At 47.8% G+C, this 25,877-nt stretch overlaps 1 long non-coding RNA gene across 8 annotated transcripts; it reads left to right on the top strand.

Moving 5' to 3' along the window:
- Positions 1-3,370: 3,370 nt before the first annotated feature.
- LOC110343024 lies at positions 3,371-25,865 on the top strand. Of its 8 annotated transcripts, none has more exons than XR_002385207.2 (8): positions 3,382-3,456; positions 17,254-17,425; positions 17,578-17,633; positions 19,552-19,719; positions 21,739-21,935; positions 22,105-22,278; positions 25,321-25,519; positions 25,726-25,865. It is a non-coding gene; the product is annotated as an uncharacterized LOC110343024 (long non-coding RNA). The 8 variants fall into 8 exon arrangements; XR_002385209.2 differs by having other exon boundaries at positions 19,591-19,719; XR_002385206.2 differs by having other exon boundaries at positions 17,254-17,408.
- Positions 25,866-25,877: the final 12 nt, after the last annotated feature.

The raw sequence follows: 25,877 nt of genomic DNA on the forward strand, positions 1-25,877 counted from the left end.
AGGGCTTCCCACCCCATGCCTAAGCCTTGCCCCGCCATCCCTGGGGGGGTACCATGGTCCTCAAGTGTCTGGGAGTTAAACAAGTGCACTGGATGTGTGTGCCTTTTAGATGTGACCCCAAACCTGTGAGTTGACATACCAACAGGCCCCCAGACAGATTAGACCTGGGCACATGGGTCTCCACTTAGCAGTGCTGTGCAAAGGTCCTCTGGTATCTAATCTCACAAAGGGAGATGTTTGACAAGTGGGAACTAGAACTTGAAATAATTAAGGCCTGCGGAAGAATGGACAAGACTCCCTTGAAAAGTCTACTCAATAAGTGAGCCATATGAATTTCAGCTTCAACATTTGTAGACTCTGCCAACCACATCCACACCTTCCTTGTAAGGCATTATGTAGTTGGGATAAACACCTGCAAGAAAGGAGTAAATTTTTTAAGACTAGTGCTGGTGTTGGAATCATGGACTTAAGAATTCTAGGTAAGTGCTCTACCACTGAGTCTGGGGGTGTCTAAGCGGGGTCTCTACCACTGAGCCACACCCTAGCCCATCACTGGGGGATTATAAACAGGTGCTCTACCACTGAAAGACACCCCAGTCCCTCACTGGGGGATTCTAGGCAGCAGCTCTATCAGTGAACCACACCCCCAGCCCCTCACTTGGGGATTTAGGGATAAGCTCTACTGCTGAGCTAAATCCCAACTGTATCTGAGTTTTAGAGCATAAAAACACCATGTAGACAGAATGAGTCTCAATCAGCCCCAAACGGAGCTTTTGAGATGGGTGTCAGCATCCCTGGCCCTCCTCCTCACCTCCCTAGCTCAGCACAGACCATTTTTATGGGCACTTTTTCTTACCAAGTGCAAATTTTCTAATTTTGATGTGCTATACCTAAATTCCCTTTCTAAAGAATCTCTACTCAGAGAAACAAGTTGATTTCTCCATTGAAGGGCTTCACTGTAATTAAACTGATTGCCGAAAAAGACATCATTCTTCTTTTAATAAGGCAATTTGCATATTCAATAACTTTAGACTTACTTGCTGAAAGACAGTTTGGAAGTTTGTTTGTATATTCTCTCACTCAAATGTTTTCAGACGGGTTTACCTTATTTCCATTCACAGAGGGATAACTGACAGAAAATACAAGAGAAAAATACCTTCTGATAAAAAAATATTACTTATTTTGTCTCCAAACACATTACAATTAATGGGCAACAGAGCTCCTGTGGAGGAATATTGCAAAAATCGGTTATCCCACAGGTAATGTCAATGTCCCATCTGCAAACCCATCCTTGAAGTCCAGTTGGGTGGAGGGTTTTATGAGCCGAACTTTTTCAAGGCTGTTAGGAAACACCAGACACGCGCAGCTTCAGAAAGGAAGGCTGCACTTGGGTCCACGTTTTCAGAAGTGGTGGTCCATCATGGTGGAGAGGGCAGGGCAGAGAAAAGTGGCTCAAATCATCATGAGCATGAAGCAGAGACACAGAGAAAGAGGAGAGAGGGACAGAGATTGGTTGATTCATTTAAGGGGAGTATATGACCTAAAAATCCAGGGGTGAGAACAGAGAAGCCACGGTGTCCCATAGCAGAGTGGGTGTGGTGTACTGCACCCCCAGCCACAGAAGGAAGGGTTCTATGAAGATATCACATTCCTTACAGACTGAATGAATGTGTCCCACCCCCAAACTCCCAGGTCAAGCGTCACACCTGTACTGTGGCAGTATTTGGAAACAGCACCTCCACAAGGTGATCGGGGTTAGATGCAGTCATTGTGATAGAGTTAGCAGCTATATAAGAAAGGGTAGGACAACAACCAGAACGCTTTCTCTTTGTCCCCAAGGTGAGAACACAAGAAGACAGCTGTCTGCAAATGGAGACATGACCAGTCCTCACCAGAAACCAAGCTCACAGCTACCGCGATCTCAGAGTTCCAGTTTCAGGGGTTCCGGTGGAAGCAGCTAGGGTCCTGCCAGCCACCCTGTCCGTGTCGTGTTCTACAGAAGCCCAAGGTGTCAAATGCAACACTGCCGCCTTGCCCCCACGTGACGTTGGTCACCTTGATGATCCCCCTACTCTGAAGCCCCAAGAGCTCCAGTTACGTAGCATCCAAGCTCCTTTTTAATCTTGTTTCCTTGCCCCTGACTAGGTGACATTATTGCTGCAGATGGGACAATGGCTGACTGTTGGTACAGACTCGTGAGGGTGAGGGGAGATGCTTTCATCAGCATTATTTTTTTCTCCCCAGAGAAATTTCATGTCATGATTAATCAAGAAGCTTCCCATGCCGTGGAAACTTAAGATGATTCTGGACCAGCGGGCCTCATCCTGCTCCCATGCTGGGGGTGCCTCTGTAACTTTGTGTGGTTTTATTTGTTTGTTTGTTTATTTTGTTTTTTGTTTTGTTTTGTTTTGTTTTGTTTTTACGAGACAGGGTTTCTCTGTATTGTTTTGGAGGCTGTCGGTCCAGCCCGGCCTCGAACTCACAGGGATCCGCCTGCCTCTGCCTCCCAAGTGGTGGGATTAAAGGCGTGCACTACCACCACCCGGCTCTTGTGTGTTTTTTTAAAGAGCTCACCTCCTCCCTGGCAACGTGGAGTGACACCTCATGGCTTGATGTGGCAGGGAGACTCACAGGGCTGTGTACCCTGGGGGAAAAAAAATCACAAACCCCATTTGTTAAAAATTACGTTATAACATAAAAGTTACCGTGCTTAAAAGATTTGTTCACTAATGGATTTGTGAGTGCATGCGTGTGTGTGTGTGTGTGTGTGTGTGTGTGTGTGTGTGTGTGTGTGTGTGTGTGTGTGTGTGTGTGTAACCTCAGAGGCCAGAAGAGGGCATCGAATCCCCTGGAGCTAGTGATAGGTGGTTTCTGAGCCCTCGTGTGGCGCCAGGAACTGAACCAGGTCCTCTCCAAGAGCGGTTTGTGCTCTTGGCCACGGAACCAGCTCTTCTCCATCCTCTTTTTAACCATTTTAAAAATGTACAGCTCAGAGATATGGAGAGAACTTATGGTGGTGTACCCACACACAACCACCTTGGAGTGCTTCCGTTCTAGTGGGGTTTTTTTTTTTTTAAATAAAGCAACCGACCTTATTTGTCCGTTTGTTTGGATGGGGATGTGGGATATGAATTCAGGGCGTTGTACATGTTAAGCAAAGTGCTCTACCGCTGAGTCGAATCTCCGGGAAACCTTCATTCTTTTTGCTAATCTCATTCTTTTTGCCGATCTCTTCATTGATGGCGGGGTGGTGACCTGTATGCTGTGAGCATATGCTTCTGTTATTGGCTCGTGCATAAAGCTGTTTCGGCCAATGGGCAGGCAGGATGTAGCCAGGCAGGACGTATAGGCGGGGCTACCAGACTAGGAGAATTCTGGGAAGAGGAACGCAGAGACTGAGTTGCCAGCAAGAAGCCGTGCAGCCGCTGGGAAAGAAAGAGGTCTGGGCATTTACTGGTAAGCCAAGACCACGGGGAGATACACAGATTAATGGAATGGGGGGTTAATAATTAAAGAGACCTAGTTAATGAGAAGCCTGAACAAATAGGCCAAGCAGTTTATGTATAATGTAAGCCCGGGTGTGTTCATTTGGGACTGGAGGGTGGTGGGACGGGGCTGGACGGAAACTTCTGTCCACACTCATCTATGGACCAACCCTGGAGATATTTCTGCCTTCCGTCCTTGTCAGTAATGTTGCTGATGCAAGCATGCCTATGCAGCCTCAGATGCCTCGCCTTCTGGTCTGTAAGATGCAGGTTCTGAGTCAAAGTTTCTGGATCACAGGGTTATCCGGTGCACAAGATTTTCAAGACCTGGGGGACCACCTCTGTCGGGTGTCGGTCACAATCTCCCATTCTCATTGGTAGGGGAGCTATTTCTGTGCTTTCTCCTTGGTTTCCAGCGTCTGCTTGCATTATTAACTACCTCCGCGGGTAGAGTGGCGATCCTGCCCAGCCCAAGCCCACGCCCAATTTTCAGTCACCCCAGACAATGGATTTTGTACATATTTTTTTTTGGAATCTTTTAATTATAGCCTGTAGTCAGTTGTCACGTGTTCAGATGAAGAGCTGGATTAGTGAATAGCTGTCGCGTGGAGACCGATCACTGCGGTTGGCGTACTTCATCCTTCAAGAGCCTTTAGGTTTGATGTGTCACCCAGATGTATAACGGCATTTTGGGACACAAAGAACCTCCGTGTAGGCTTCAAGTTGGTGTGATCCAGAGTAAGTTGTGGGGACAGCACTCAGGAAGGCTCTGATACTGATAGTCCTGTCTAAGAAGGGCAGCTCGGGTTTTTCCTTTGTTAAGGAACATAAAAATCCGGGCTGAGGACACCTGCCTTCTCTCAGGTGGGCTTCAGAGCTCTGCGGCTGCTTGGAGAAGCAGTGTCTCTCCCCAACCCCCCACCCCTTCCAAGTGATCTCCGTAATGAGCCCCAATCTCAGCAGCTCCCGGTGTTTAACCATTTTCCAAATGGAATTCAGGTGCTCCACTCGCTTCCCTCCAGTCTTGAGCTCCGGCTGTGGAGTGTACGCGTGATCCTGAAAGGGTGAATTTGGACAATCGCAGCTTGGCCGTTTTGAGCACATATGCTAGAACTAAGTCTTTTTGGCTCAGCTGTAGCTCGAATCTAATGAAAATGACAGATAATGCAGCGCTCTGTGTGCCTGCCAAAAAAGAGGATATTTCCCACGAGATAGCACCTGGTGATGCAGAAATAGACACTATAGATTTGTGATTGGCTGCTGCGTGCGCGCATTCATATGTAGTCTGTATTATCAGCCACACAAGATCAGATCCCGGATAATAACAGCAACAATGACATGCATAAAAATTACTGCAGCGAGAGGAGGAGGGGAAAAAAGCTAGATCAATTATATCAGTTATGCCCCCATCCTGGCCCACCTCTCCTGATTTTACCCCAGTGAAAAGGTGGCCCCTAGTTCTGATCTAGTTATTTGCACATTTATTCGTGGATCCTCTTCTTCACTCGGATATAAAAGGGCTCTTTTAGAAACACACTGTGGACTCCAAGGTGCTTACATACATATGTGACTTACATTTTAGTGGCTTACAAATCAGTTACTTGAAAGGAAGGGTTTCGCCTGTGTGCTCTAAGGCAGAGGGACAGGGGGCTGTTCCCAGGGATGACCTTCCCTTGGAACCGAAATGCCATTGGTCTTGAAAAAACCGCCGTAAAATTAAGCTGCAATTTCAGCCCCGATTCTAGTAAAAGCCCCCAGATTTTCAAGGCGTCTTTAAGTGCTTCTTAGCAGACTGCCTCTGAACAGTCACGCACAAATGTAGAACATGGGAACAAGCTTGCTATTTTCCCTTCATCCTGACCCTCTTTTCCCTGTTTTTTTTTTAATTTTTAGTTCTGTTTTTAAACAGCCATTCTTGAGGCACTCTCTTGTTCCTTCCCTTTCAGAAATGTACTTGAGAGACAGCAGCATACACTGTCTCAGAACCAGGCCTGACTTTGCTGCAGCCTGAGTTCAAGGTCTGCTCATCGCTCTCTCTAGGGTCTGGAGACAAAGCTGGTTCCTGCACCCTGACCTCTGCCACACCATCTTTCCAAAGGTGTCCAAGAGAGGTTTGAAGAGAATTTTCTCTAGGCTAGCTAGAACAGAAGGTGATTGGAGAGAGAAATACAAAATCATTTGAACAGATCAGTAAATTTGGTAATGAATTGTTTCAATTAGATTCATGTGGCAGCAGATGTTAAATTACTTCAGCAGACCCAAGCTTACAGGTTTGTGGTTTCTCTTCCGAATTAAATACATAGATACAAAGGACTAGATTCCATTTCTGGGCCAGCTTCTCTAGGAGATAAGTCCAGAACTCACTTCTGTGGGAGAGAGATGGAGGCGTATCACTCCCCTGCTAGGTCCACCGAAGAGCACACAGCTTGCTCTGGGGGAGCCTGCTCCCGATTTGTATAACGAGCTCCTGTCTATTCCTGACACAGTGACTTGTCTCTGGCCCTAAAGCATGTCCTGCTTCTTTGAATCCCACTTACTAGTCCCTGACTTGGAAATATAGATTCCTTGGTATTGCTATTGGGTATATGCAGTTGACCTCACCCACCTACAGGGTTTGCATACCTAGATTTACCTAAGTGCAGATCAAAATACTTAAAAAGCAGAGGTCTACCAGATGACTTAACAGGCACAGGCTCCTGCCACCATGACTGGTGACCTGAGTTCAGCTCCAGAGCGTAACATGGTATGACAGAGATAACCCAATCCCGTGCATGCACACAGACGCACATGCTAAATAACTCACACGATAACTAAATAAAATGTAATAAGAGATATTCAAAGGCAACGTGCTTGTTTTGAACACGTCCACACATCTTTCCCTTGCCATAGTTCCATAAACAATATAGTACAGCAACCGTTTACCAGGAGTTCACCTTGCATTGGATGTGAGGCATCATCTGGGAGGACTTGAAACCTATGGGAGGGTGCATATGGATTACACACAAGCATTCTGCTGTTCCGTATAAGACATTTGAGCCTCAGGGGATATGGGCGTGATGGGGAACCTGGAACTCTGGAACTGATCCCCAGGGACGCCAAAGGACAACTCTGGCGCTTTCTGTTTCCTTTGAGCCTTTTGATTCTGTAGGGCTGAGCGGGAACTAACTAGTGTTCTTGTGCATGCTAGTAAGCAAATATTCCGCCTTGAGCTGCATCCTGGCCCCTAGAGTGTGTTTTCATTTGCTTATTGAGAACAGATCTCTCTGAGCAACCCAGGCTGGCTCCAAATTCGCCATCTTCCCACCTCTGCCTCCTGAGTGCTGGGATTAAAGGCGTGCCTGGTTTTATGATGCATTTTTTGAGGCGTGGCCAGCTGGCAAACCTTCGGGTTGGGCGTTCTCATGGGCCTGGATACCTGTGTGCAGTTAGGGCTGTCTTCTGGGGAAGCTGGTGATGAGGACAGACTGTCTGAAGGTAGGGAGGACTGGAAAGGCTTCCAGTTAGCAAGTTCGCTCAAGCTCCCTAGGCCGCTGACCTAGGGTTTCAAGGGACCACAAGCCTGGCACACACTGGACAGGGTCATGCTATCCATCCCAGCTGTCCTCAGGTGAGTCTGGATGCTGGAGCGCACAGGATGCAGAAAAGGCCCCCAGGACAGCATGTCTCCCATCAGTGACCCTGCAGCCCTAAAGTCTGGCTACAGCCCCTTCCCCCAAGGCTCCTGCCTCCCTCAGAGGCTCAGCACGGGCCCTACCCATTCCCACTCAGGCTCCCCAGCAAGGTCCGCTACCTCATCTCTCTCCCGTCACCAACTGCACGAAGCCCGTGGAGCTCCTGACGCAAACCGACTCTTTAAGAACTTAGCTCATATTTTCAGAAATTGACTGTGAGGATTCTAAGGGATTGGTGCCACACGGATCGCACTCACTTTCTAGTTAATCCTTCACGAGGGTCAGGCGCCCCCTCTCTTCTCGGTGGCTCATTTGATTGTCACCCACCTTGCACGGAAGCCTCCCAGCCCCGAGCACTGTCTGCTGGGTTTGACAGGCAGGCAGTGTGCTGAGCGTGGTGCAGGAATAACTGAATTAGAGAAAAGCTGCTGGCGCTGTAATAAAGCGTTTAATGGACAGACAGCCTCTCTTGGCTTCCTTGGGGTAACACTAAATCCCTTTTTATTGTAGTTTGCACAGATGTTAGTGAGTTATCCATTTCTGTAATCATACTAGAAGTTGGCACATCCATCTTAAATAAGAAGGCCAGCCCACTCGCTCTTAGAGAGTCCCCTTTTCTAATAAACTTGTGTCAGTTTCAGGTGAGTTTTACCAATACAAATAAAATTCAAACAAATAAAAAGTATATTGTCTCGTGATGAGATTTGTGTAATGATGTCCCTCAGCTCACTTTAAATTTACACAGGGAGTTACACCCTGCAGAGCCCTTATTGGGGACTGCATGCTACTCCCACTTGGGGACACACACTTTCAGAGTTTAGGATATTACATCATATGAGGGCACAGTGGATCCTCCGGCACAGAACAGCCCTCTGTTGACATTCTTATGTGTGCGGGGGGCAGGGGGCTGTCTGGGGTCTGCTCTGAACTATCTCTGGAGAGGTCATCGGGTCACAGGTGACAGGGACAGGGTTTGTGATTAGGGGATGGGCGGGGTAGGGAGCGGTGAGGTTTCCTCTCTGGACAAGTCAGTGCTGTACTCTTGTCAAAGCGTGTGGACCACCCAAAGATCTTTCTGGAAAAAAAATTTGCATCTGTCCATGTGTTTGTGAAAAGGAGAACGGAGGGGGTGTTGAAAAGATCCCTACCCACCAAGGTGCTCCCAACTGCAACTTCTGTGGAAACTGGAAAGGTCACCTGAAGTTCAGGCAGGGATAAATAATTGCTGTGGCGAGGGGTTCCTTTTTTCCCTTCTATGGAGCTGATGGGTTCGCAGCGGTAGCTGAATCTTGATAGATTGGCAGCCGCTGAAAGGAAATGCTTAGTGGTGACCGGGGCAGGGCTGCACTTCAGCTCTGGGGGCAAAGGGGTGGGAAGCTGAGGTCCCAGGGCTGGGAGGACCACAGGGGCCAGATGACAAAGCTGCCTCTGTCCCTGCACAGAGAGTGAACGGCAGGGCCAGCATGGCCTCCTGGACGGGCTCCAAGGGTGGACTCTCCGATGCCACCGAGCCTCACATTTGTGAAACAGAGTGACTGCTCTCTGGGGTCTCCCCCTGCCAGGGAGAAGGGCTGTCTCTGTTGTGTTTCCTGGTCCAACTGGGCCACCTCGTAAATCAAAGACGATGGGGCCGTATGTTAACTATTTGATGTCCTGTTGCAAAGAGGGAAAATAAGATTAGCCGTCCCCTGGGCGGGGGATGCAGAGAGCTTGGGAGCGATGGGAGCGGCACCTCACACCTGTGACAGCTTCTAGGACAATCACCTGTGTCCCAAAAAGACGATAGCATCTCTGAATTGGCTTGCTCCACATGTGGAGCCGAAGGCCCGGAGCAACTTGATGAAGTTCCGTGTGAAAGGGGGGGGGGGTGCTGGGAAACTTATTTCCCTTATCATGGAGTTCAGTCATTTTCAACACCCCCCCCCCTGCATTCTTCTCCCTCACCCCCTAACTCTGAAACACTTTCACAACCTTGTGCATGTGGGTGCATGCGTGTGTGTGCCCGTGTGTGCCCGTGTGTGTGTGTGTGTGTGTGTGTGTGTGTGTGTGCTTAGCATGAGTTGCTTAGAGGATCAGTGGCAACTTGCCTATGCCTACACCACTGAAGAAATCGACGCCCTCCCCTCCCCCCAACATCCCAGTAGCAGGCATGGGACACCTTCTTATGAGTTGCCACCAAGAAGTCCCCAGAGATCCCCCCCCCCAGGGCAGTGTAGGCTGTGGCCACAGTCTGCCAGAATTCAACAACGAAACTCTATTGCTGAGGACAACTACTACATGCTTTGGTCACAGGAGCTAAAATCGTATACCGCCCCAAGAGGCTCTGACTCCAGTCTGGTCCTAGGAATACCTCCATTTCCTCATCCGCTCACTCATTCAGCTTGTCATCCAACGGCTATACCCAGGGCCTTTCCCATGTATCAATGTGCTGCGCTGCGGGTAGCCGGGAACTCAGGCAAGCGTCTTGGGTTTGACGTTCGTGAATTCTACTCTTTTTTTTTTTTCATTTGGTTAGTGGTTAAACGTTTGATATCACCCACCTGATGTTTTCACCCTCCTAGCTGGAATATACAAGCGATGGTGGGCTTCAGCTTCTACGCACTATTGTGTGGATGTTCTGTGTCGGCCGTTGGGTTGACCGCTTTGCGTTGCTGTGACAAAACAGGAAACAGCTGGGGGATAGGACTCAAAGAGGTAAAGGCGTGCTTTGGCCCCGCTTCAGAGGTTCAATCTGCGGTTACTTGGCACCATTGCTTCCGGGGCCCATGTACGGTAAGGAAGAGCATCGTGAAGGAGTGAGGTCTCCAGGAGCAGGAAGACATACCCCGTAAGGCCACGCCTCCAGTGATCTCCTTCCTTCAATCGTGCCCCATTTCCTAATGGCCCCATGAGCTACGAACTCAGTCATTCACTCCATCGACATAGTTAGGCCATCACGATCCGACCATTCAATAGCACCCCTGTCTGGTACTGTTAAAATTTGAATCCCAGGCGCTTCACAGTGGAGCTGTCCTAGCTCTCTCTCTCTCTCTCTCTCTCTCTCTCTCTCTCTCTCTCTCTCTCTCTCTCTCTCTCTCTCTGCTATCAATTCAATGCCATCTCTAGTCCTACGCTGTTGTCAGTGTGACCTCCAATCTGCTAATGCCCTGCTGATCCATAATTCATTTACACATCACTCCCTGTCCACCCAAGCACCACCCCCCACATCCACTCCGGCACCCACCGACCCATCCCTCCATTAGGGCTCACCCCTGCCGTAAGCCACCCTCTCACCTTCTCAGGTCACGCTCCCTCAGATCGACCCTGATAAGGCCTCTGGACTCCTTTATTGTCAGCGAAGTCTTGTCCTTGGGATAAGGCCTCCGGACTTAACCCACCCCTCAAACTCCCACTTGAGTCCGCCGTCCTGGGCGTCACAGTTTCCGGCCCCCAGACTTGGTGTGAGCCTCAGCCGTCGAAGTAGGGGGTGTTAGGAGCCTCAGTCTCTGCAGCTGGGTGGTGATGGAGACTTTCTGGTTGCCGAGAGTCCCGGTGGCGCATGGGAGAGACAGAACGGGTCCCGGTACCCAGTGGGTTCTAAGGGGATGGGAAAGTTATTGTGTAGTTGCTGGGTAGTACCGAGCCTTTCTTCGGGTCGGTGACGTCGCGTTAACACCCCCCCACCTGTGCATCGAATGGATTCAGGGGCTTATTTAAAACAAATAAGATGATGCCGTTTCAGAGGCGGGCATGACGCATAGAGGAATGCCTGGCGGGAACTGGAGAGGAAACGGGAGGTGGATAGGACCATATTTTTGATGTACGCATGTGTGGAATTCTCAAGGACTGAAAGGAATTTTAAAACCGTCCCCTTTGGTGGCATAGGTGTACTTGCGGGTATGCACATGTGTAGATACATGGGCCTACGTTCGGAGATGAGGGGTAATCTACACACGAAACGTTCGCGCACAAGAACATACATACACACAGCCTCGTAGGGATTTATAAACATTTTTTGGTGTTGCCTTTTAAAGGGTTTTAAATTGTGTGTGTGTGTGTGCGCGTGTGTATGTGTGTATGTCTGAGTTTATGTTCACCACATGGATGCAGATGCCCAAGAAGCCAGAAGAGGGTGTCAGGTCTCACAGAGATGGAGCCACAGGCTGTTGCGAATCACCTGATATGGGTGCTGGAAACTCAACTCAGGCCCTCTGCAAGACTAGTGAGTGCCCTTAAATGGCTGAGCCATCTCTCCAGCCCCCCTTTAACGTTTTTAAAGACCAGTTATCCGTTCATAGTGCAGACTCACCCTGAGTGAACGATCCTTCAGACTCATGCTCTTGAGTGCTGGGGCCACAGGGGCCAGCCACCACAGCTGTTTTACGAAAGAATTAATGCTAAACAGGGTTTCCCTTACGGTGAGGAGGGAAGTAAACCCTGAGCAGTGCAGATGTTGTTTGACAACTGGTTATGGAGTCCGAGGACAGACAGCCGAGGCAGGAGGATCACTGGAGACCTGGATTTGAGATCAGCTCGGGTAACATGCTTGTGACACCTGCCCTCCTTCATGCTCACCTCAAAAACAACCCAACAGGGAAAAAAAAGAGATCATTTGAAATCACGAAAGAATGGCGTAAAATAAAGGAGAAGTATGAGCATGTGAGTTTCGAGAGACGTACACATACCAGCATGTATGAAAAGATACTTTAAAGCATGTATCTGCAGCTGGACATGCGCATGTATTTTAAGCACAAAGAGATTTTGGGATTACATGGGGGCTGTGTACATTGAATGTGTCAGAGAAGTAGGCACTGAGGGTGGAGGGTGCTGTATACATTGAGTGTGAGTGTGTGTGTGTATGTGCATGTGTGAAAGAGAGAGCATGTGTGCATGAGGGTGTGTGCATGTCCCTGTGTGTGTGTGTGCACATGCCTGTGTGTGTGTGTGTGAGAGAGAGAGAGAGAGAGAGAGCATGTGTGCATGAGGGTGTGTGTGCATGAGGGTGTGTGTGCATGTGTGTGTGAGAGAGAGAGCATGTGTGCATGAATGTGTGCATGTCCGTGTGTGCATGTGTGTGTATGTGTGTGTACATGCCTGTGTGTGTGAGTGTGTGTGTGAGAGAGAGAGAGCATGTGTGCATGGGTGTGTGTGTGTGTGCGTTTGTGAGAGAGCATGTGTGTGCATGTCCATGTGTGTGTGTGTGTGTGTGCACATGCCTGTGTGTGTGAGTGTGTGTGTGAGAGAGAGAGCATGTTTGTGCATGTCCGTGTGTGTTTTTGTGTGTGTGTGTGTGTATGTGTATGTGTAGGTGTATGTGCACATGCCTGTGTATGTGAGTGTGTGTGTGAGAGAGAGAGAGTATGTGTGTGTGTGTGTGTGTGCATGCATGTATAACCAAACTGTCCTTCCTTTTAAAACTTTGGCAGCTGAGGCCTTTTCTGAACTCTTGGCCTTCTGCTGCTGTCTGTCTGGGGAAATCAGGCATGTGTGGCGTCTAAAACCTTTCTGCGCCTGTAACCACAGAGTGGGGAGGTAGAGCTGGCATAGCTCAGCATGGCGCATCCTGTGAAACTCTCTCTGCATCAGTACTTAGACGCCTAGCTATGACCCTGCCAGGCTGAAGTAGGGTCACTTGAAGTTTTCCAACACAGCCGGTGCCAAGTGGGTATGAGATCACCACCTGGCTCTATCTAGGAACGGCCTAGTTTGCATCCCAAAGTGCAAACATCTGATAGGGAGTTTAAGCCCAGTTCTTAAGCAGACGCTTCTCCTTGTTGGCTTTGTGCTGCCAACCCTCTCTGCTCTTCAACGACCTTTCTCATGAGAGGTGATTCACAACAGTCTCTTTTCTAGAGTTTTTATATAAAGATGGGCGCAATTAACACGGGGGGGGGGGTCCCAGACCTTGATACACTATGCACTATGAGCTCTTGGTAGGTGTGAGCTACTGCTGTCCTATTGTTCATGTCTGTGGGCTCAAAGTGACCCTGCTTTCTTCAAACATGACTTTTAAGACCCCCTCTATCCTCAAAGTAGTTTATGGTGAACTAAGCAGGTCTGTATGCTGTCATGCTGTCTAGTGGAGATTCCAGGGAAGCCTCTGGGTCCACATCAATGTAGAACTGGGCGTGATGTAGTCACGCTTGTCATGTCATTACTCAGGAAACTGAAGCAAGGGATTCTACATTCAAGACCAGCCTCAGCTACACAGTGATTTGCTGATCAGTCTCAGAACATAATAGGATAATGGAACCTTCCTTGCCTCTAAAACAAAAGGACAAATGGCTTTGATCAGTGGTATAGTACTTACCCAGAATCCCCCAGTGAGAAGGGCTGGGATCATGGCTCAGTGGTAGAGCCCCTGTCTAGAATCCCCCAGTAAGAAGGGCTGGGATCATGGCTCAGTGGTAGAGCCCCTGTCTAGAATCCCCCAGTAAGGGGCTGGGGTCATGGCTCAATGGTAGAGCCCCTGCCTGGAATCCCCCAGTGAGGGGCTAGGGGTGGGGCTCAGTGGTAGAGCCCCTGCCTAGAATCCCCCAGTGAGGGGCTGGGGATGTGACTCAGAGGTAGAGGCCCTGCCTAGAGTATCCCAGTGAGGGGCTGGGGTTGTGCCTCCTAAATATCATCTCTAGTACTGCAAAGTGAATTAACAAATGTATTTCAAGCATGAAGACATTTAAGTCAATTGTGAGATGCAAAATAGAGATCTGTGATAAATACTCAGGGCAAGGGATACTGTTTTTTTTTTAACATGGAAGAGAACTGAATTGATGTTTCAGATGGAATTAAGCTGGGCTGCTATTGTTGGTGATTTTGTTGTTGTTGTTGTTTATTGTTTTCTGTTTATTTATTTTTTGATACTGGGTCTCACTGTGTAGCTCTGGCTGGCCTAGAACTGGCTATGTAGTCCAGACTGGCCTAGAATTCACAGAGGTTCATCTGCCTCCACTTCCTGAGTTCTGGGATTGAAAGTGTATGCTACAATGCCCAGTTCAGGGCTGTTGATTTAAAGGCAGGGATAGGATCCAAGGGGATCTGTTAACCCACTGTAGTCATGAAAGTCTCTAGGCATGAGAACAAGGAATCTATAGACTTCTCTTTCTGGTTTGAGATGCCAAGAGGAAAGGTCCGTGTAAACCCCTTCTCATTGGCTTTGAAACTGAGTGACCAGGCAAGCGGTTCTGGAACCATCCTGAGCCTTGGCAAGTCATGAGGATCGATTCTGCCCTGGAGGCCCCCTCCATACCCAGGCACACTCGTCTTGTCCTGGGGCATTCATTAGTTTGGATCAATATGATAGAAACAGCTTCATGGAGAAAGGCTTACAGTTTTAGAGGGTTTAGTCTGTTCTCCGAAGGAGAGATCAGGACAGGGAGCAGGGCAGGCCTGTGGCCTCCTAATTACGCCAGCTAGACTCCACCTCTCAAAGCTTCTCCCTAAAGCAGCCTTCACTACCCAAGAACCCAGTGTTCAAACACCCAGGCCTATGAGGGACACTTTGAACCCAAACCTCAGCACCCAGTAAGGCCTGTGTAGGCTCTCTGGCCTGCAAAGTGGTACAATAATAAATGTGTGTTGTTTTAAGCCTCCTTGTCGGCAGTAATTTGTTACAGCCGGGAGAGAAAACGAATACACCAATATACCAAATATTATCATTTCAACATGCAATCAATATGGCAAATTATTAATGGGATCTATGGCACTTCCTTTTTCTTTTTTAAAAAAAATATGCATTAAGCCTTTGAAACCCAGCATTTGTTTTCCATTGACAATCTGTTTTATTTTGGCCTAGTCACATTTCGAGTGTTTAACGGCCACATACGGCTGGGCTGTTGTTTGGATAGCTCTTCTGCGATGGGCCCCCAGCTGAGAGATGACATCAGCAGTGGTGATTCGGCGCTATACACACCAAATCATAGGCTTTCTTTGTAAATCTCCCGCCTGTTCACGTGATTACAAATATTTGATCTGTCCTTAGCTTTAGTCCAGAGGTCTGTGGCTGATAGGTGGTTTGATACGCCAGGACAGGCACCGAGGGATGAAGAGGAAAGGGAATTCCAAAACAGCCCCAATGCTTTGTAGTAGTCCCCGTCTCTAATCCCCAGCGCTCAGAAGGCAGGCCCCTGTGAGTTTGAGGCCAAGCCAAGCCTACGCAATGAAACCCTGTCTCAAACAACCCAACCAACCAAATTAAACACCCCGTGCTTCAACTGCCACAGTCTGATGTGGGATGTCCTTCTGTGTGCTGCAACTACAGTGTTGCTTTTATTTGTTGACTAGTAAAGCTGGCTTGACCAATGGCCAGGCAGAATAGAGCCATGTGGGAAACCCAAACAAAGACACGGAGACAAAGGAGGCAGAGTCGGTGAGACCAGCAAGATGTGAGGCAACAAGCCACGAGCCTCATGGCAAAATGTAGAACATTAGTAATGCGCTAATATAGCTGTGAGAGCTAGCCAGTAGTATGCCTGAGCCATTGGCCAAACCATTATAATTAATGCTAAGCCTTAGAGTGGTTACTTGGGCACCGGTGGGTGGAATGATGAGAAACGTCCAACTACAGCAGTCTGTGTCTCAAGAGTCTTTACCAGCCCCAGGGATGGTGTAGTTTTGACATATTTATTATTTTGAGTCTGCGCAAATAGAAGGCATGAATGGCTGCCACAAGCCGGAGTCTTATTTCTCACCGGCCACCACAGTCAGACCCACGAGTTGGACTGGTCCTCAGGCAGCCTCTCTGAGCCATCTGCCCAGCCCACGGTTTCCACATAACTCCACAGCACGTCGTACAGTAATCCGCCTCTTGCCTGCGATACTATTTTCTTTACCTTGTTTTAAAAGAAACCTGTGTACTTTTCCAGTGACAATCTAAGGGGCACATATTCCAGGGTCCTGAAGTTGTATTTGGACAATTTACTTTCTATTACAACTCCCCAATTCCTCTCTCCCGGAATAAAAGCCGTCATAGATTTTGACACACAGGAGTCCATAGATGCTTAACAATAAAACCTTATTTACAAAATCAAGAGGACATGATCTGGCCCTCCAACCTTGTTGTTTAGACTCCTGTCTATTTTAGCTGTTGCATACTACTCCACTCTTTAAACACAGCAAGGATCTTTTCAAAGCAGTATTTTATACATGGCTTGAAAGTTTTACACGATGTGCTTTGAGCTTGCCCCCTTACTCCTTCCTTGGACTCCCTTTCCACCTTCCCATCCTTTCCCACCCAACTCTGATATGTCTTCTGTTTTGTTTCCCTGTTGGAGCTCAGTTTGCATACCCAGCTACTCTTGAGAGCGGGGCTTGCTGTGGCATGCGGTCGATATACCAGGGGTAACATCATTAAGGAAAACGGATTCCTCCTTGTCCCAGCAGCTATCAAGTGCCAACAGTTCCTTAGTTGGTAGTGGGATGTCACGGCCCATCTCCCCCACTCTGTGCTGGTGTTTTGTCTGGCTGGAATTTAGCAAGAACTTTTAACCCACCACGCTAGGGACATTAGGTAGCTTGAAGTCACTACCCCCAACTAAAAGTCCAATGTATACTTTTCTCATGTCCACCTGCACCGGAGTTTCTTTTTTTTTTCCAGAGTTTCTTGAAGTTAAATCCTTGTAAGAAGTTGCTGGGAGAGTCCGAATCCTTCCAGCTCAATATCTAGAGCTGGGTTGCTCCCTCGTATTGCCCTTGCAATTGACCCTCTGCCCAAGGCAGGAGAACGGCCATTATCAATAACAAAATCCCTTTGACTCTGTATTATTACCTAAGGGACTTCTGGGCCTGGTGACACCTGGCAGCAGGACATGTCTGCCAACCCTGTCCTCGCCATCCCATCCTCCCTCTGCTGGTCCTTGGTTCCTTGGGGTGGAGATGGATGCTGCAGGCCACAATTAGGCAAAGGACCAATCAGTCTGCAGCGTGTGTTAAAGCATAGGGATGGTCTCGCATTTCATTGTACCTTGTTGGGTTCGACAGACAAAACAGACTGCTCTTTATCTTTAAAGGGAAAAGAAAAGAGAAAAAAAATGTAAGAAAGAAATCCACAAGGCACTTGGCTTTGACACTGATGACCCGGGAATGATTTTGCAACTTGGAAAATCAATGTCTTGGCCTTATAGCATCGTTTCAGAGGCGCGATCGCTAGAGAAGATGGCACTCCCATTGAGATCGCTGAACCTGTGCCGGTGGATAATGATCCAGGAGTCAAACCCTCTTCGCATTAAATAGACACCTGAGAGTCTTCTGATATCGGCTTAAGCTTGCTGCTGACCAGGTCTGCTGCAAGAGCATGTACGGCCACCCGGGAATGGCTTGTTTGTCTACACAGAGGGCATAAAGCAGAAAGTCACATCCCTTTCAGGGAAATGTATTTGGTCATTAGAATTGCTGCTTTTAAGATCTGAAATTCACTCATCTCTTCTCTGTCTTCTCTCCCCTCACAGCTTTTCAACCATTTAACACTGTGACCAAATTCCTGGAAAACAAGAGCTCAGGGAAGGTAAGTTTTTTTTTGTTTTTGTTTTGTTGGGGGGATTGGGGTGGGGGACGTGTGGCCAGGGTGTGAAGGTGCAGCCCATCTATGGCGGGGGAAGTCATCGCAGCAGGAGCACGGGCCGTTGGTCACATTTCAGCCACATCCAAGGAAGCAGAGGAAATAAACCATGTGTTGAGCTCACTTCCTCCGGTTTCTTTTATTTTTTTAAGTCTGGGTCTCCAGCACAGACGCTGGGCCCACTTATGCTCAGGCTGGCCTTCCCTGCTTCATCACATCCAGGGACATGTCTCTTAGGTGATTTCAAATCAAATCAGATTGGCAGTGCAACTAGCCATCAAAACTATCATGGGCTAGGTATGCTGGGCGCTTGCGCTACATCCCTAATCATAATGGATAAAAGCCCTGTGTTGATGGTTATAACAGAAGTCCTGTCTCGCAGCACACATTCATGTTCGAGGAAGGTGTGGCGGATAGTAGGCAGAATATATAACTGAAAATGTTTTAAGCTTTTATTTACATTTGTTTTATGCTGACCCTAATTCCTGTGCCTAAAGTCTTCATTCCTTCCGTTTCTTAGACGGTGTCTGTTTCCTCTTCCACCGCAGGAACAGTTTGTCTCTTCTAGGTGTGGCAGGGGAGCTCCTGAATGACTTGTATGGATCCTACGAGTCCGTCAGTACATCCTGGTTGCTCTGTCAACCTGGGCGTGTCCAGCAACTAGAATTTTTCTACACCCAAACCATTAAGTTCAGCACTCCATTCTGTATTGTTAAGTACATGCAGCAAAAATTCAATATTCTTTCTGGGCTGGTGACCTTGTATCTAACACCATTGTTTGGCCTGGGCACACTCTCCTGGACCTTACAGAATGACACACTTGGCTTCTTTGAAGTGACATAGTTTGGGTACTTCGTGGGTTTTTGGATATTTGTACCTGTGCTGGTTGGCTTTCTGATGCTGTCATTAACATCATGATCAAAAACAGCTTGGGGAGGAAAGGGTTTATTAGGCTTACATTTCCACATCACTGAAGGGATCCAGGACAGGAACTAAAGCAGGGCAGGAACCCGGAGGCAGGAGCTGATGCAGAGGCCTTGGAAGAGTGCTGCTTCCTGGCTCGCTCCTTATGACAGCCTGTTTTCTTATGGAACCCGGTACCCCCAGCCCAAGAATGGCTCCACCCACAATGGGCTGGGCCCTCCCCCATCAATCACTAGTTAAGAAACACCCTACAGCAGAATTTTATGGAGGCATTTTTTTCCTCAACTGAGGCTCCCTCCTTTCAGATAACTCTAGCTTGTGTCAAGTTGATATAAAATGAGCCAGGACAGGAAGCAAAAGGCTTATTGGACTCACACTTGTGATCACCGTAGACCATTGAGGGGGAAATCCCAGCGCAAACTGAAGGCAGGAACTAAAAAAAAAGACCACAAAGAAACCCTGCTTATTGGCTTGTACCTATGGCTTTCTCAGACTGTGTTCTTATAGAGCCAGGACCACCAGCCCAGGGTGGTATTGCCCACAGTGGTCTGGACTCCCCGTGAACATCATTGATTAAGAAAACGTCCCACAGACTTGCCTATAGTCCAGTATGACGAAAGTAATTCCTCAAATGATGTCCCTTTATGCTCTAAGATGACTCAAACTTGTGTCAAGTTGACAAAAAGCTAACCAACATAGTATTCCTGAGGTCCTGTTAATCTTCACAGGTGTTCTTACAGTGAACATGAAGTTCTGAACATCTTGTATATATGTATGTATGTATGTAATGTATGTATTTGAAACAGGGACTCACTGTATCCCTGGCTAGCCTGAAACTCACTACTTATACCAAAACTTACAGGTATCCTCCTGCCTCTGCCCCTTGAGTCACAGAATGAATTACAGGCTTGAACCTTTTGACTTGTTGGATTGTTTTTAGGGTCTTCTGGATCAAGAGACTAGTTCACTGTGTCCACAGGTCACCCCAGGCCACCTATAGGAACAGGAAGCTGTCAGTTATTTTCATTGTATGCTAGCTGCTGCGTTGTCGCAGGAACTGAAGTTTTCATTCTGTGGTGGCATCTCCAACAGATGGATCCTGTAATAGGTAAGGCTGGCCGGTGAAATAGATGCAAAGCAATGTGAGCTCTAGATCATCATTCAGTGTGCATTCTTACTGTGTATTATGTACGTGCTTAATACCCAGTAAGAATGTTGGTGATGGTGTTGTTAACACAATTGCAATGGGCTCTGTTCCAAGGGAATTGGAGGACGCCTCTTCTAGCTCTAAGCCACTGGGATGTGGCTATGGATAATACTTTAAAAGATTCATTTTTACTACATTTGTGTGCCCACGTGAGTGCAGTGCCCATGGAGGCCAGAAGAGGGCGTGGGATCCCCTGGAGCTGGAGTGACAGGCAATTGGGAGCCACCTGCGGTGAGTGCTGAGGAGCAGAGACAGGCCTTCTGGAAGAGCAGCAAGCACCCTTGACTTTTGAGCCTTCTCCCAGCCACCTGCCATGCTTGATCTTGACTCTCTGACTTGACTGGATTGAGAGTCGCCTAAGTGACTATTAAAACACACTTGTGGGTATGCCTGCGATGGTGTATATGGACAAGATAAGATCGTGAGGACTCTAACCTGAGGAATACTTTGGCCTTTTGATGGATTGAAAGTCAGAATAGATGACTGTGAGGTTGTGAGCTCCTGGAATGTGGCGCCTGGTTGAATGAGGTGGGTCACTGGACTGTGGCTTCAGAGGGTATCATTTTTCTTTTCCCCTGGGGTCTCTCCCTGCCTCCTCTCCTCGCCACTTCCCAACTGCTATGATGTGATTATGCGCCTTCGCCACACCCTTCTGCCATAATATCTGCCTCGGTAGGGGCCCAGAAAGGAGGTAGCCAGCCAGCTATGGACCGTAAGCGCTGAAGCCGTGAGCCAAATAAATCTTTCCTCCATCTCTGAGGTATTTGTCACATATGACTGGTGGCTCAGAGGAGTGATGGGAGGGAAGTGTGTGGTTCAGGGAAGGCTCACTTCAAGACAGAAGCCAGGACAGATGTCAAGCCGTGAACGGCATAAGAAAGTGAGGCGTGGACGTATGTCTGACTGATACATCTCGTGCCTGTCTGGTAAACAGTGGCGTCAAAAGATGTGCTCTGAGGTACGCTGAAGCCACAGCGGTTTGAAAGAGAGAGTGCCTCTGGACCTTTGGTCCATGCTGGTACCCAATGGCATAGCAGATTCCCTGTAAAAGGCTACCCCATGGGTCGCCCGATTTTAACGAGGTCCCGGGTTCAGAAAGGTGTACCCTCAAATGCAAGTCCCCAAGTGATTCCATTTTCCAGAAGGGTGGTCCCTCTGAGACAGCAGGTTGTTTGGGAAATCTCGACAAAAAGCACACACTGAAGCTGCGTTTTTTTCTTAAGTTGAGAGCTGCTGTGATTTTTTTTTTTTTGGAGGCAAAATTCCAGCGTTTATTATGTAGTATGCTTTTCCATGATAGAATGACCGTCCGCCGAGGATGAAGGCCAGAATGTCTGAGATTGGACATATCTGTGTCTCTTGGTTGTTGGGGGTCAAACTGGTGTCTTTAGTGCACAATCAACCATTGAGAGTTAGACCTCCATATGGGTGAGACCAGTTTACCCCACCCTTAACGGGAGGGGCCACAGACAGATGTGTCCAAAGGAGCTCTCGAAGAGAGACGCTAAGGCTGAGTAAAGGTCATTATTTTATTCTACACAGGGTAGGTGGTAAGCTGTCCAACAGTTCAATTGTGTTATATTGTGCCTACTAGATAAAGGGGGGGGAGATTGTAATCCCATGTCACTCAATGATCATGCAGTCAAATATGTGACTCCTCAGTAGTTTCAGCAATGTACAAAGCATAGAGTATATTTACATAAGCCTATGTGGTATGGCCTGGGCCATGTAACATATATATATATATATATATATATACATATATATATATATATACAGACATATTTTATGTGAATTATGTTATAGTAACTACAAAAATAAACTGCAACACATAAGTCTATATTATATATAAAATACATAATCATAATACTATATTGTGTAAAAATAATTATGTCTATATGACATAATCCTTGCTTCTAGGGCCACGATGTGGAAAAAAACCATGAGATTAAGTCAAACGAATGATGAAAGACGCAGTCAACAGACATGGTAACCTCAAGCTGGAGGCAGCCGCTGCCAGCATAGTACATCATAAAGGTTTTTGTTGCTGTGTTTCATCGGTGCTGATGAGATTGAGCCTAGCACCTCTGTAGGCAGGTGCTCTACCACTGAATCACGTAAGAAATGTCATTGTTGGGAGACGGTAGGAGGTCGGGGGTGTTACTGAAGGAAGTAGATCACTGGACTGTATCCCTGATGATCTGGTCCTTCCTAGGATCTCTTTCTCAGGTTCTCATCTGCCATGAGGTGGATTTTCTTACCTGATGTGCCCCCCTTTCTATATAGGATATTCTACCCAGAAACAACCATGAGCCAAAGCGAACCTTCCTTCCCCAAAGTCATGTTTCTGAGGCATGCAGTCGCAGCAGTGAGGAACATTACCCAGCAAGGCATGGAATCCGTGATGCTTCTCTCTCAGCTTCTGTGAGTCCCCTGATGCTCCTGTCAACAGAATGACAGGTACGCCAAGTCAAGTGAGGAACGGAAATGGCCTGGATACTGGGCATGGCCAGACAGGCATTGTTTTTGTATGCCTGGCAATCCAGGGCGGGTAACCACAATCTTGCTGCTTTCCCAAACTCCTTTCCAAGGGAACAGCCCTGGCCGTGTTCAGGATCCCAGAGCTATGGCGTGTAGATGTTCCCATGAACATCTGCAGGAAGGAGATCTGAGCAGATTGGAATAACGTTGTCAAAGGCCACCTGAAGGCTCTGAGTTCGAGATCAAGTTCCCCAAGTCTGGTACAGATCTGCCCCTTTCTTTCCCACTCACCCTGGGGGTACTTCCTCATTCCACGGGCCACCCCCAATTTCAGGTAGTCATGTCAGCAAACGCAAAATCAGGCCCAGAAGATGGGATTGCAATGGACAGGAGCCCTGGCCACACCCGCAGCGCACACACATGTTCACACATGTGCACGTTTGAGCACACACTGCTGTCAGAGGAGTTGTCTCCTGTCCCAATGGCAAGGCACGGGGTCCGCACATCCGAGTCCTCAGGGGACTCCTTGGAAAGGTTCCACAGTGGGACTCCTTTCTTTCCTTCCTTTTCCTTCTCCGTTTCATGAGTCAGAGTTCTCAGTCTGCAGAACTGTCTCCTGAGAAATTTACAGGGAGAATTGACTCTTTGTCTCCACAAAGCCACGAAGGAAAGAGTCTAAGTGATAATTGTATGCGCAGTTCAAAATATTTTAAACGAGCTTGCTCTGACAAAGAACTAAGTTATGAAGTTAACTTTTGTATGTGTGTGAATAATTAAAGTATTGTCACCACTTTAAATTATCATCCATTGTTAACTTACATCATTAAATCTTACCTCTTTGCTAAAGAATAATGAAAAAAATGCACTTAATTAGCAGTTATTGCAAGCTCCAGGCCATTGATAATGCCAGCCTCAGCCTGAATTTCACAAGTGTTTTGTGCTTCCTTCCCTGTTGTTGGGTCAGGGGAAATGAAGCCCCAGGTATCGCGAGGGATCTGGCAGGTCGCCCCACATCAGGGCGAATCCTTCCCCCTAGAAAACGTGTTCATTCTGAACCAGACAGTCACATCAGGGCTTGGCTTCCATGCACAGGATAGTGGACGGGTCCCGGCCCGAGCCTTTTGTTCTTATGAAATATCCTTGGTCTTTGCCATATTGGAGAATAAGCCCCTCCCTCCACCGTCCTGGGTTCAGTCTTGGAGCTATCCTTTTGTGGGGACTGAGGAGACGGAAGAGTGGAGTTTGGGGTGACTCTTTCCAGGATTCCTGAAGAGGAAGAAGATGCCAGTTAATTTTTCCTTGTTTAGATTAAAGAGGTGCTGGTTTTTTGTTGTTTTTTTTCCCGTGGTTATTGTTAAAGAGCTTTGCCAGGCCTGTGAGGACCACGCAGCATTCTTCAGATGAAATAAGGCCAATCAGTAGAATAATGAGGAAAGTAATATCTCCCCAGAGAGGCTGATGGGGTTTTCATCAAATCAGCCAACCTTTTCCCGTCACTTACACCGCCATGCACTCCAGCCAGGCCCCGTCTCCTGCCTCCTCTCCTTCCCCTCTTTGTCAAACTTCCTAGTGGTTATTACTGATGACTGAATACTGAGGGTCCCAGGAAATTTATGTGCATTTTGGTACCTCCTCTTTATTTTTATTTTTTACTTTTCTGGCACTGCTCGGAATTGAACCTGGAACTTCATTCATGTTAGGTAAGCACTCTGGCTCTATACTCCTACCTCTGTCTGGGTACGCTGCCACCCCTGGACAGACAAACTCCTACCCCATACACACTCCTACCCCTGGTTACATTCCCACCCCTGGACACACTCCTACCCCAGATACACTCCTATTCCTAAATAACTTATACCTTTGAGACAAGTATGTTGCTCTCTCACTGAGTGAAATCCCATCTCCAAATTCTATCTATCATCTATCTGTCTGTCTGTATGTCTTTCGTCTATCTATCTGTCTGTCTATCTATCTATCTATCTATCTATCTATCTATCTATCTATCTGCTTATTTGCAGTAATAGGGGTTGAAACCTCCAGCCCTCCTTGTGCTTTTTAATAATCAGACAAGAATTTCTGAAATTTCTCAAACTGGCCTTGAGTTTATAGCCCTGACAATTTTTGAACACTTTTTGAACACTTGAGCCCAAGTAGTTCTGCCTCAGCCTCGAGAGTAGCTAGCACTGCAGGCCTGCGCCGCCAGAACTGGTGATAGTTCCTCCTTTTGAAAGGTAACTACTAACTCTTAAGTTTTTTGACTCAACTATCCCATAGGCCCCGAAAGAGTTTTCAGAGGCATGGGAGGGAAACCAGGCTTCAAAAGTCTGGAGTGTTTGCCTCTCAGTGACCTGTGTGTCCTTAGGCAGACATGGAGAAAGGTGTTCCCTTGGCAACTTGCTTCTGAGGTTAAGTGGAATAGGAAGTCAGGGCCCATGTGTGGAGAGACGGATGTCAACATGATTGCTCAAGGAGAATTCTGCAGAAAACGTTGTCCCTTCAGCCATTTGTGTGATTCACCCGTGGAAACACGGGAGCATGGAAGCCAGCCAGCAAAGTAGTCCAGTTAGGTTGGCTTAGTGGGTAAAGGGGCTTGCCGCCAAGTTTGATGACTTCAGTGCAATCCTCAGGACCCATATGGGAAAAGAAAATAATCGACACCTGTAAACTGTCCTGTGATGTCTACATGTGTACACACACACACACACCATATACACACCACACACACACACACACACACACTCACACATACACACACTCACACATACACACACACACCATATACACACCACACACACACACACACATACACTCACACCACACACACACACACACACACACGTGCGGGGTAAAAAAATAATTAAAAGTTTGTAACAAATAATCCTTCTCAACACTATGGCCTAACCAGTCCATCAGGGCCCAGTGTGAGAGGGGACTAAATGAGCTGGCTTCAAATACGTTAGAACACATCTGGCGTGTCTGCCCAATGGTCTGTGAACCATCTTGTCTGCTGGTATATTACAGTGAAGTCTCATGAAAGCTCCCTCCTCCATGGACGGCGGTTGTATGGGAACGGAAGGCACACAGAAGGGCAGGCTCATACCTGGATGCTCAAGGATACAGATGCAAGGCGCTGGCGTCACCACGGTGACTGTTCCCTGAAGCATCAGCTGCCAATCAACAGTGGTCAGCACAAGGACTCTGGGATGCTGCCAACAGAGAAGTAGGGTATTACAGGTGTCCATATCTCCTAAGGTCGTTAGCATCCCCCTGCCCACTTGGAGGCCCACGGGGCAATGTGGGAAGAGTCCCGTCCAGGCCCTCGTAGCTCTTCCGTAGGGATTGTGGAGAGGGCCCCGGAGGATGGGGAGGAATCGCGTTTTGCTTGTAAAAGTTTTCCAAATTAACCGGGGTTCCTTCCGTTCACAGGAGTCCTCCCACCGCCGCGCTCGGCAAATGACTCAAATCCTTTCACGTGATTTCATCTGTGCAGACTCTAATCCACTTACTTAATGAAATACATAATTAACATATTATAATTGCAGTAAAGATGGTTTTGACAGAAATCATTTCCCGTATCT

The sequence above is a fragment of the Mesocricetus auratus genome, unplaced genomic scaffold, assembly GCF_017639785.1.
Source record: "Mesocricetus auratus isolate SY011 unplaced genomic scaffold, BCM_Maur_2.0 Super-Scaffold_100046, whole genome shotgun sequence".
Lineage (NCBI taxonomy): Eukaryota > Metazoa > Chordata > Mammalia > Rodentia > Cricetidae > Mesocricetus > Mesocricetus auratus.